The 12415-nt window shown below is 39.9% G+C and overlaps 1 long non-coding RNA gene across 1 annotated transcript; it reads right to left on the bottom strand.

Moving 5' to 3' along the window:
* Positions 1-1777: 1777 nt before the first annotated feature.
* On the bottom strand, positions 1778-2751 carry LOC121743972. Its single transcript, XR_006038352.1, has 2 exons — positions 2393-2751; positions 1778-2085 (listed from the first exon to the last, which is right to left on the bottom strand). It is a non-coding gene; the product is annotated as an uncharacterized LOC121743972 (long non-coding RNA).
* Between the last annotated feature and the right edge of the window lie 9664 nt (positions 2752-12415).

Genomic DNA, 12415 nt, shown 5'->3' with positions numbered 1-12415 from the left:
GTTAGATTGACACAGCTCGACGCGATATGCAGATTTAATACAATCCAGTACGTGAGAGTGCCCGGTAGGTCGGTCAATGAGAAATGCAGCAGTGGTTCAAATCCCATATCTCGGACTGCATTTCTCTATTTCAAATTAAGACTAGCAATTAGGTCACTAAAATGTTCAGTAGATCCTAAAATGTAGTAATTTTATTTCCTTTTCAATATGCTGAACTTGTTCAGCCTTGAGATCAGTTGCCTCATCAGCTGGAATCAATGTTTTAAAAACCGGACCGGCAAGCGAACCGGCGACGTTACTGGTTCACGATTCAACCGGTCCAACCGGTCGAACCACCGGTCTAACCGTTTTACTGTTGCAAATATATATAAAAATATATTAAATTTAGTAAATGATTTACAATTAATAATATATCACAAAACATTAAACCTTATAGATAATTAGTGATGTATAAATATAAATAATATTAAAATTTAGTAAATATATTCAGATATATATATTTAATATTAGTTAGTCTAGATAAAAATTTAATATTTCATGTATTAAAATAGATAATGTTTATATTAATTTAAGAAAATTTATTCGTAAAATAATATATAATTAAATATGAATTAAGTACTTATTAATTAGTTTAGATAAGATTATTCATTAATGTCAATAGCTAGGGTATATAAATTAAGTATGTAATATAAAAATTTCACTTATAGTAAATAATGAATCTTATATGGTACTAATAATAATATAGGTGGTAAGTAGAGCATCATTAAAATATAAAGAATGATAATTATATATATTATAATTAACAATTATATTAAAGAATAATAAAATTAAAATGAAATATTAGTTTTTGTAGATAAAATTAATGGTTAATGTATAAAAATATTTAATGTTCAAATTGTTCAATGAGCCCATGTGGTGGAGTGGTAGAGGTCTTCTTAACTAGAAGAGAGGTCATGAGTTCAACCTCTACCAACAACAAATTTAAAAATTTTGAAAAAAAAAATAGAAAACCGGTTTCCGGTTCACGGTGGTTCAATGCAGTGGTGGTTTAAAGGGGTGAACCGGACCGGACTACCTACCGGTTCGTTGTCCGACCGGTCGAACCGACCGGTCCGGTCCGGTTTTTAAAACATTGGCTGGAATCTTTCCTTTTTGTTGCTTGCTTGTTAACTAATGGTGTAAAAAAACACTTTGTCAATCTAGTACAATAAGCAAGCTTCTGAAGTAAACAAAGTATCTCACTAATTAAGCACTCTCGAATAGAATAAGCAAAATATTTAACAAATTAAGCAATGTCCAGCACAAATTAAGCACATTCTAAAACAAATTAAGCAAAACTAATACTCTCTTCGTCGCAACCATGATGTCCACATTTTTGAGTGGCATATGATTTTATGATGAGTTGTTAGGTGGAGTACGTTTAGAAAAAAATGTGAGGTAGTTGGAATATTTTAATGAAAAGAGGGGAGAGGGATTTCTTTCCAAATATAGAAGGTGGACATGTTGAGTGAGATGGATGGAGTGAGTATTAATATAAAAAAAATCAATATGCAACACTTTACCCATATTTGAGGTCAAATTAAACCTAGGATTATTGACACAATTATGCATCGTCAGCCATATTGCCATGGAATAAACATATTAAGCACCATCAAGAAGCAGTACACCGTTTACAAGACACTGTTTCAAATACTATACTCGGATAATCCCACAAATAACGCACGAACAATACATAATTAAGCAGCAAAATAAGCATTAAGCAATCTGCCATACCGCATAAGTGAATTATCGATTAAATTAAACAAATTTTTGCAAAACAAAAGCAACTGCTAACACATAATAAGCATAGTTTAACATAAAGTAAACAGACTTTCGCAATAAAATTGCAAAATTTAGCAAATTCTCAAACATATGAAACAAACAATAGACATATTCTCCAACATATTCTCCAATAGTACGCCGTTTACACGACATATGCTCCAGCATATTTTCATAAGTAAGCAGTACGCCGTTTACACGAACATATTCTCCAAATTACGCCGTTTACACGAACATATTCTCCAAATTACGCCGTTTAGAATGTAGCTTAAGCAAACCAAAAACCAATACACAAAATTTCAAACAAAATAAGCACATTCAAAAAAGAAATTAAACAAAAATAGCATAATTAAGTAAAAAAACATGTTGTCGCTATCAATATTCAATAACCTATTATTAAACACATTAATCAAATTCTCAAACAAATTAAGCAAATCATTAGTAGCAATAAGCAAGAAGAATACACCATTAACCAAATACCACACACCAAATCAAATAATCTACTCGAATTCTCGCAGAAATTCAGCGACAACCTGACAAAAACACGAACCCAAATAAAACACTAAATTAGTACCATTTACGAAATTTCTCCAACATCAGCCCTGGGGTGTTTGAAATTGCCCGTCTTTTAGCCATTAAGCGAATTGGTGGTCGGTAGGTGTAGAGATTCATGCTATTCGCAAAAATAGTAAATTTCGGGTCTCCAAAAATGTGGAATGCGGCGAGATTGGGCTAGGGTTTCAAATTGAGAAGGTGTTTTTGAGGGTTTGAGAGTTGAAAGGTGTGAGATGAGTTGAATGCGAGAAGAATGATCGTGTATTGAATCACCATTGAAATCACGCGCCTTCTATTTCAGAGAGTGGGGGTAATATACGAACTAACTGATTGACCCTTCTATGCAACTAAAATGCCCTAAAATACAACCTCAGTTGATGAAATCATAACCCCACAAAATGGCTCTTATAGGCAGGATGTTATATATATAAGTCTATATAAATATATAAGTACTACTCCATCCGTTCCTTAAAAATAGACAACATTTGGAACGACACATGTTTTATGCACAAGTGGTAAAGTACGAGAGAGAGAGAGAGAGAGAGAGAGAGAGAGATAGAGAAACAAAATGTGATTGAAGTATTGTTAGTGGAGAATGAGATCCACCTTATTAGAGAGAGAATTTTTTTTAAATAGAATTGGTTTGTTTTTAAGGAACATTCCAAAATGGAAAATGTGATCTATTTTCAAAGGACGGTGGAATATTATTTAGGAATAAGATGTATTCTCGCGTCTGTAAGATTTATATACTCCCTCCGTCCTATCTCAAGTGATTGACTGCTTTTCAGCACTTGTTTAGGGAAAATGGTAATAAGTATTTAAAATGGAGAGAAAGTAAATTAAGTAAGAGAATAATATAGATACGACTCTCTTCTATATAATTTTCTCTCTTACTTAACTTTCTCTCCACTCTAACTATTTATTATTGTCTTCGCCAAACAACGGACAAAAAGAAATTAATCACTTGATCTGGGACATGGGGAGTATTAGTTTTGAGTCGAAATGACTCATACTTCTGTGTTAAAACACATACTCCCTCCGTCCTTGAAAATTATGAACATTTGGTTAGGCACGGGTTTTGATGTATAACTGATAGAGAGAGAGAGAGAGAGAGAATGTGTTGTGTTAGTAGAGAGTGAGCTCCATATCATTAGTAATGTAGTGTAATGGTATAAATAGTAAATAAAATGATGCGTATGGGTGATGTAATGTTTAATTATTCCAAAATTAAAAAGTTCATATTTTTCGAAAACGGATAATTGGAAAAATACTCGTTCATACTTTTCAAGGACGGAGGAAGTATATTTCTTTAGTCCAATTGGTCTAACGGATTAACATGAACATGAAAGTTTGGGGTTGGGGTTAAACTATTGAAACTCTATCGACCGAGGTGTGTAGTGTGTGGTGTGCATTCTAATGTTCTAGGTCGAGCTACTAACTCCAATGAATCCACTAGATCACTAGGTCTAGGAACTCAAGGGAATATAGAAGACTCAGTCGTTGGACACACAAAGCTCGTGTTTCAAAGATCCCTCAACCCGTTATACTATAGACTAGTATAGAGAAGCAGGGGTCGATCCCACGAAGATGGACTCGTAAGAAAGCATCTAAAGACTTTGGTTTAGAAAGCGGCTGCTGCCACGCAAATTGGGTTGAGGTTAACTACTATTAGACCTAGCCACAAAATCAAACACTAGACCTAGGAACTGTAAACATCACGCTGGCAACGAACATCAAAATAACCAACTAACCTCCTAGACTGAGCAAACAACTTCCTGATATAACCAAACAGAAAGTGAGTAACAATGGGGACCAAATTCCAGAAATAACAAGTACGGAAGAAAAAACTGCAACTAACTAACTAAAGTTTTAACTAACAACAACATGTACCTCATCAGCTCAACTAAACACGAACATGAAGAAAACAGATCACGAACCCAGATTCAAACAGAATGTAAAAATTCGGACGTCGGAAACTTGCGACTAGCCAGAAATAAAATAGATCTACATAAACTAGATGAAATGAAACGAAAACACGAAAGCTAGGCATCAACTCCGATCACCCTGTTTCAGATCCAACTGTCGGATTCTTAATCCACTCCGGATCCAAGCATTCTGAACCCAACAACAAACAAAATCAACTCCATAACTTTTGATTCGAACGATCTGCTCCGATCAACACAAAAATCAAACATCCAATTCCGCAGGATCATCAAACTCTAAATAAATGACATCCATGATCGAAATTAATCAACAACTCAAATACGGAAACAAAAATTTCATAAACAACGGAAATGCAACAGCAAACAGGGCCGAGCTTCGAACGGCGAAGCTCGTTGAAATTCACGACAGTAAAGTAAAACGAAAGCGATTAAATTGTTTCTTCGCCCTCTGTAAGGACGGTGTTACCCAACTACTAACTAGCAAAATAAACCACAGAATACCCCACAATTTCCCGATGAAACCCAAAAGTATGTAGACGTGAGTGAGCTAGAGCTACAATCTGGTCATAAGGCCTCCACCGAGAATGTCCCCTCTGATTGCATGCTTTCTTCTTTATATAGGTACAGACATAATCTTCTAGAAGCCTTCGTAGAAATCTCCATTCTACCCTTCAGCTCCTTGATTTCCTCCGTCTTGTAACTTTTCTTCAAATCGCTCACTTATTCGCCAGTTTCCTTAGACCATGCAAATGCCCTTTTCTTTTCCTGGGTCTGGCAAAAATCTTCTACATACCTGGCTTAAAACATATGTTAGACCCCGCAAATACAAGAATTTTACCCTATAACCTATGCATGAAATTAGCCTTATTAAACTGCTCACACTTAAACCATACTTGTCCTCAAGTATAAAGACAAGAAAAATGAATAAGACGAATTTCAATGCATGATTATCCTATGACCAACTCTAAAAAAGAAAAACTCCTAGACCTAGACATAAAACAGACTCACAAAGAAAAAAAACAAACACTTAAACACGAAGAAAAACACAAAGGCATGAACCAGCTTCAACTTTTAGGCAGCCGTCCCCACAAGTTTAAGGTCAATCCGATTCGTCTACAGTCTTCAAATCCTCCCCTTTTCCTTCTTCTACCTAGTCGGTCTGTCAGTTCGTCAAGATAGCCTATTGACTTTCCACTTGTTGGATTCACTCGATCACTCATTCCTCACCAGGGATGTTAGGATCGAATCACTCTTAAGTCAAAGTTATACCACTGATGCGTCGGGTTATGAGAGTTTCTCCTTTCTACAATCTTCTCATTTTCTAATTTTTTAATTCCTGTGTCAGGTTATTATTGCTTCCTGCCCTTAGGAATTATTTTCTCTTTTATCCCCCTTTTTTTAAATTTTTCCCTGGACTTCGTCCAGCTTATACCTCCGATTTCTTAATTTTATTCCTCTCCTGGACTTCGTCCAACTTATCCCCCTTTTTTAAATTTTCTGGACTTCGTCTAGCTTATCCCCCTTTTTTAAATTTTTTAAATTATCCCCCTTTTTAAAATTTTCCCCTGGACTTCGTCCAGCTTATACCTCAATTTCCTGGACTTCGTCCAGCTTATACCTCCATAACCCAATTTTTTTATTTTTCTCCTTCTGACTCTACTCCCTAAGCCTCAAGTGGTGGCCCCTTTTTATACAAGTTAGCTCTCAATGTATAGGCTTATAACTCACTCTTAAAGTGGGGCTTCACAACTAGGTTATCTAAGGCATCTTCTATTGTTCTTACTTCATTCAAACCGCATTCAACTTATTAAGGAAAAAAGACATCAAAGTTGACATGCATTCTATCTTCAATTGCTCTTACTAAAGGGATCTTGCCTTATTATATCCACTTGCTCATGCGGTACACAAAAACACTAGACCTAGAGACTCCTAAACACAAAAACACATACTGCACTGACTTCTTCTCCCTCCCACTTCACTCAAGCTTGTCCCCAAGCTATCCTAGTGAAGGGGGGGAACAGGGAAGTATGAACAGCACAAAACAGGCAAACAAACACAAAAAAAAACAAACAACACTCATAAACAACACAAACTTCTCACACTTAGACCGAACATCGGGCTAAGTGGGAGAAATTCCAACAGAACAAAAATCAAAACATACTTGAAAAGAACACAAACTTCTCACACTTAGACCAAAGATTAGGCTAAGTGGGAGAAGACAATTATAAATGCAAGCAAATACGTACAGAGCATGCCGGAAAAAAAACACAACACAGAACAACAAACAAACACACATAAGAAAGAAAGAAAATAAAAGAAAAAAAAAACTGAGAGTAAAGTTACTTGGTCAAGGAGGGTTTATTTCGGGGTTGGGCTCCCACGGGAGCCAAACTATGGTGGAACGTAAGGGCGGGTTACTATTGCTTTCTTCCTCGCCGGTGACTCCAGCTTATCTGACTCCTTCTCACTTGGTCTAGACACGGTCTGCTTAACTGAAACGGGCTTTGATGCAGATGGGGCTGTCAAGGGCTTTGACGATGGTGGGGGATGCTGGGGAGTTGAACTTCCTGGCCCTGGCTGCTTAGGCACACTGCTAGGTCCAGTAGGAAATTTCATTTGTGGCTCGGGAAATTTCTCCTTCAGCCATTTTGTCGTCATCATCATCAGGTTGACGGCTTCCTCCATCCGATCGTTCTGTGTAGATGACTTTCCCACCAAGATAGTGATGTACCCCTTGAGGGCATGCATCTCATCCCTAATTCCGCCTAGCTCTGTCATTATCTCTGCCACTTCTTTTCTAACTGCACCCAATTCCTTGCGCATAACACTCACTTCCGTTTTCATCTCTTCAAACTCAACACTGGCTTTCGACTCAATAACGTCCTGCTCCTGCTTCACCTGGGACTCCAATCTGCCGACTTCGTAAAAGCACACATCTTTTCCAGACATGTATAGCAATCCTTTGTTGAAGAAATATTCCACGTTAAAAACCTCCGGGGGTTCACACATATCTACCTCAGGGGCAGATTTGGCGATCTTCATTATCGTGTTGCGTTGTAAGTAAGCCCCTAACAGGTGACACGTGTACATATGTCTGGAAAGATTGGCGGCCATTTGATGACACGCCTGGGCTAACCAGTAGCCTAGGTGCACTTTGACTCCTTTGGCCATGCACCATGTGAAGTAGAGATCCGCCGTAGTCAAGGCAGAGTTGGTAGTACCCATAAGATTGTAGCTGATAAAAGTCTGAGCAAAACGAAGTACGTGATTCCCAATGTGAAACCCTTTCGAGTAGCTTGTTTTGAACTGTCCCACCTTCGGATGGGTGATGAACTCCCACGCAGATTGTGGTTTGAAACCAGGAGTGAATTTCGGCGCCCCTACCATCCGATCGTTCCAGATCCCCTTGTCATCCTCCGCAAGAGTGAACAGTCCCATTCGGAGAGACCATTCTCTAATGCTCATTTCATGTTCTTCCGTGAAAAGGCGAAAAGTGATCGAATCTGCATCCAAATCTGTGGTGGGCTTTAGTCGGAAAGTAGAGAAAAACTCACGTGCCAGGGTCGTTGTTACTTCCGCAGTGCTATGCCTTAACAGCCAGTCGAACCTGATGGCCTCGATATATTGCTGGAACTCCTCATCACAAGCTATCTCCTTCAACTCTTCAGGATCATAACGTTTTCCAGACTTTGCAAGCTTACCCGTGCTACACCGTTCCTTGTAAGTTGCTGCCCGCTTGGGATCCTCGAACTCCCTCATTGCGTCTAGCAGTCCTTTAGTGATCCAACAGGCTTCGCCGAGCTTCCCGCATAATTTCCCATTTTTCCACCGGCAAAACCGTCTCTTCCGGGACATCTGCCAGATCTACCACTAGATTCACCTCCCTATCGACGGGCTCCGGGGTTTCTTCAGTAACGGGGGCCACCGCCTCCTCAGACAATTCAGGGGTTGCTCCCTCAATGTAAATAGGGGTTTCCCCCTCCACCAACTGTTTCTCCTCCTGGGCTTCACCGCCCACAATCTTCACCGGGGTTTCCCCCTTACCAGCATTACTATCAAGAACAGGGGTTCCTCCCTCAGACACACCAACAGTAACATCAGGGGTTTCCCCCTCCAAAACTTCAACAGGAACAACAGGGGTTCCCCCCTCACCAAGACTGACAACATTAAACGGGGTTTCCCCCTCAGATAACCCAGCAGAAACAACAGGGGTTTCCCCCTCAACCACAAACGTTGACATTTGGTCTCCGACCGCTAAACACTCGAACCCAGCCGCCAGATCCGCCTCACCCCCTGTTTCTTCACCTTCCGCCGCGTCCGTCACGCTGGTGGTCGGCTCTGTTATTGTTTGCAAAACGTCGTGCCGAGTCGCCGAACCTTCGGGAATAGTGGGTGGTGGTGGTGGTACTGTTGTTGATGCGGTTGTTACGGCGGACGATTTAGTTTGTCCCATCATTGCTGTAAACATGGCAAAGACTTTCATCGCCTCTTCAGGACCGCCGAACTTCTGCATTAAGTCTGACATAAACGCTGTCGCACTGGCGTCAGCAGACGTGGTAGGTTTCCTGGCTTCCGATTTGTTTTCCATGGCTTGAATCTGAAAATCACTGAAAAACTTGGAAGAAAATTCTGATTAGGGTTAAAGAAATGTGGGTATTGCGAGAGAGAAATTTGGGGATTTTTTAGAGTGAGAGAGAGTTTGGTTTGAGAAATAAAGAATAATGAAGGAAAATACGTATTAGATAAGAATGAGAACGGTTGCAGGCATGAGGTCAGCAACCGTAAGCCTTCCCATAAAGTGTGACTTTAAAATTCAAATTGTACCACTTCCCTCCCAAACTAAAACTCTCCGCCCCATGTAAACGCTCCCTTCTCGCAATACCACACTCAGGCAAAAACAACAAAAATGAAACGCGAGACTCCTAGGTCAAGGATTCAAAGGTGACAAAGCAATTTCCCTAAAGAAATCTGGCGTTCCGAAAATATTTTTGGAAGATTAGAATTTTTTTCTTTGTTTGGTAATTTTTTTATTTTTAGGAAAGCAGTTAAACTATTTACACATTCAAACGAGTGCTCCTCGAGATACCCTGGTTCAGTGTATAGGTTGAAAATGCATTTCCATTTACCTGACCCAGGAATTCATCGAAATCACTTACTCATCAGACCGATTAGGCGATAACAGAGAGTGCCCGTAGTGGCACTTTCTCCACTATGCACAACTCAGAATTATCCCTAAAAACTTTTACCCGATGACCATTCACAAGGAAATGAGTAGAGTTTGAAGCACTGCCCTGAATTTCCATAACTCTGTTTGCTCGAAGGCCAACAATAGTGTATGGCCCGACCCATTTGGACTTTGGCTTCCCGGGCATCAGCATGAGCCTGGATTGGAAAAGGAGCACTCTCTGCCCTACTTGGAGTTCCTTGACCCGGAGGTTTTGTCGTGCCAGAGCCTTGTCTTCTCTTTGTACCACATTGAGGACTCATATGACTCCAGTCTCAACTCTTCCAACTCTTGAAGTTGCAATTTTCGCTCTTCCTCACAAGACTGGGGTCGCATATTAATTTCCTTGACCGCCCAGTATGCTCTGTGCTCCACTCCTATGGGCAGATGGCACATCTTGCCAAAAACCAGCCTGTAGGGTGATATTCCTATAGACGTTTTGTATGCTGTCCGGTATGCCCACAATGCATCTCCAAGTCTCTTACTCCAGTCCTTCCTTGACGGATTCACCGTCTTCTCCAATATCTCATTTATCTCCCTATTGGAAATCTCAGTCTGTTCATTAGACTAAGGATGATACGGGGTAGAAAGTCTATGGTGGACCCCGTATTTCCTCATCCGAGCTTCTATTGTCCTGTTACGGAAGTGCGTCCCTTGGTCAGAAATGATTGCACGCGGCACTCCGTATCTATTGAAGATGTTGGTTCTAAGGAACTTGGCCACTTCTTTGGCTTCACATGAAGTGGTAGTCTTTGCTTCTATCCATTTCGAAACGTAATCTACAGCCACAAGAATATAAGTGTTGCCATATGAAGATGGAAATGGTCCCATGAAATCCATTCCCCAAACGTCGAAAATCTCGCAGACAATCACTGGGAATTGCGGCATCTCTCTTCAAAATTCCTCCCTCTGCTGGTATCTTTCACAGTTTTGACAGAATTCGAAGGCATCCTTGTGTAACGTAGGCCAATAGAAGCCACTATCTAACACCTTCCTCGCAGTTTTCCTTGGTCCAAAGTGACCTCCACAAGCTAGGGCACGACAATGATTTAGCACATCCCTCTGTTCCCAATCTGGAATACACCTCCTTATTACTTGGTCGGCTCTCATTCTCCATAAATACGGGTCGTCCCAGAAATAGTACTTAGCTTCGCTTTTCAGTTTCATCTTCTGGGCCCGGGTGATTTCTTGAGAACTGGGTACTTCTCCGGTGACCAAATAGTTTGCTAGGTCTGTGAACCAAGGTTCCGCGTTCAGTTGACACTTCCATTTTTCAGAATCCCCTGGGCCTATTACTGCCATTATCTCTTCCCATCTGATGGGTCTAGCAAAATTTTCCATGTAATACAGATGCTCATCCGGGAATGCATCAGGTATAGCTTCGTCTGTTTTCCCCCGGAAAATTCTACTCAAGTGGTCTACCACTTTATTTTCTGTCTCCTTCTTGTCTCTGACTTCCCAATCAAATTCCTGTAAAAGTAATACCCAACGAATTAACCTCGGCTTGGACTCTTTCTTCGCCAGCAAGTACTTAACAGCTGCGTGATCAGTGAAAACTATCACCCTCGACCCCAACAAGTATGGGCGGAATTTCTCAAATGAGTATACGACTGCCAGCATTTCCTTCTCCGTGGTGTCATAGTTTTTCTGAGCTTGATTGAGTGTTTTCGAAGCATAAAAAATCACATAGCTTTTCCCATCAATTCTTTGACGTAGCACTGCCCCTACTGCGTAATCACTTGCGTCACACATTATTTCAAACGGTAGACTCCGGTCGAGCGCTCTAATGATAGGAGCAGAGACTAGTTTATCCTTCAATAACTGAAAAGCTTCCTTGCACTCCTCATTGAAAACGAAATCAACATCATTATGCAACAGATGGGTGAGCGGCTGAGCAATCTTCACGAAATCCTTAATAAGTCTTCTATAGAAACCCGCATGCCCTAGGTGAAGGGGCTGGCAGCGGAAGCGTGCGTAACAAAACGGATCACATGAATTTGATCTATTTAGCAGATTATTTAGACAAAATCTATTCGCGTAATTATCACATGTATCATGCTCATAACTTGAATTAAAACATGCTTTAGCACATTAAATTCCTAAAACATGCTTACTACGGAATTAGCCAATTTACCTCGTTGATTCAATCAAGAATCGATGATAGCTTGCTCCGTCTCCACGTGAAGATCTTCAATACAAGACCTCGGATCTTCTGACTGGTGTCCCGGACTATACGCTGATATTTGTGTGGGCAAATCTCACCAACGTACTAGGACTTGAATAATGGAAGACAGAACTCAGCTCACGGAGGAGAGCACAATTTTCGAAAATTCTCTTAAAGGAGGGGGATGAAAATTTTATGAATAAATTGTTGTGTTTTCTGTCTCCTTTATTCTCCTATTTATATAAGTCACATATTGGGCCCAGTCAGGGATCTAAGGAAGAATCTGGAACAGGCCTCACCCAATTAGCTTTTTACTAATTAAATTGAACCCACAATTTAATATAAGCTTATATTGGAATATTACGAGCAGCCACTACAGAAGTAATATTGCACTGCCTTCCAAATCTGAAATTACAAGTATTCCGGGTTTCCTTTAATTGTATTTGATGTATTTCCCGCGCTTAAGATGGAAACATCCATTAATTAATTAATGTCTGCTATAAACTTAATTAATTAACATATTTCGAATTCCAAGAGTGGACTTAGCAAGAAACTCTTATTTATTATTCATAGAGTAATCAAACTCCAACTAGCTAGGTTCTGAATAATAAAACCTCGTTTCGAGCTCCTCTTGTGGATGTTATCAAACAAGACTCTCCTCGCGCACGTTTCAACATAATAGCAATCCTAGCACCTCTAGATAATGATCAC

This window comes from Salvia splendens, chromosome 8, assembly GCF_004379255.2.
Source record: "Salvia splendens isolate huo1 chromosome 8, SspV2, whole genome shotgun sequence".
Classification (NCBI taxonomy): Eukaryota; Viridiplantae; Streptophyta; class Magnoliopsida; order Lamiales; family Lamiaceae; genus Salvia; species Salvia splendens.
Note: the sequence above shows the minus strand (reverse complement) of the source record. Positions and strands in the feature narration are given on the sequence as shown.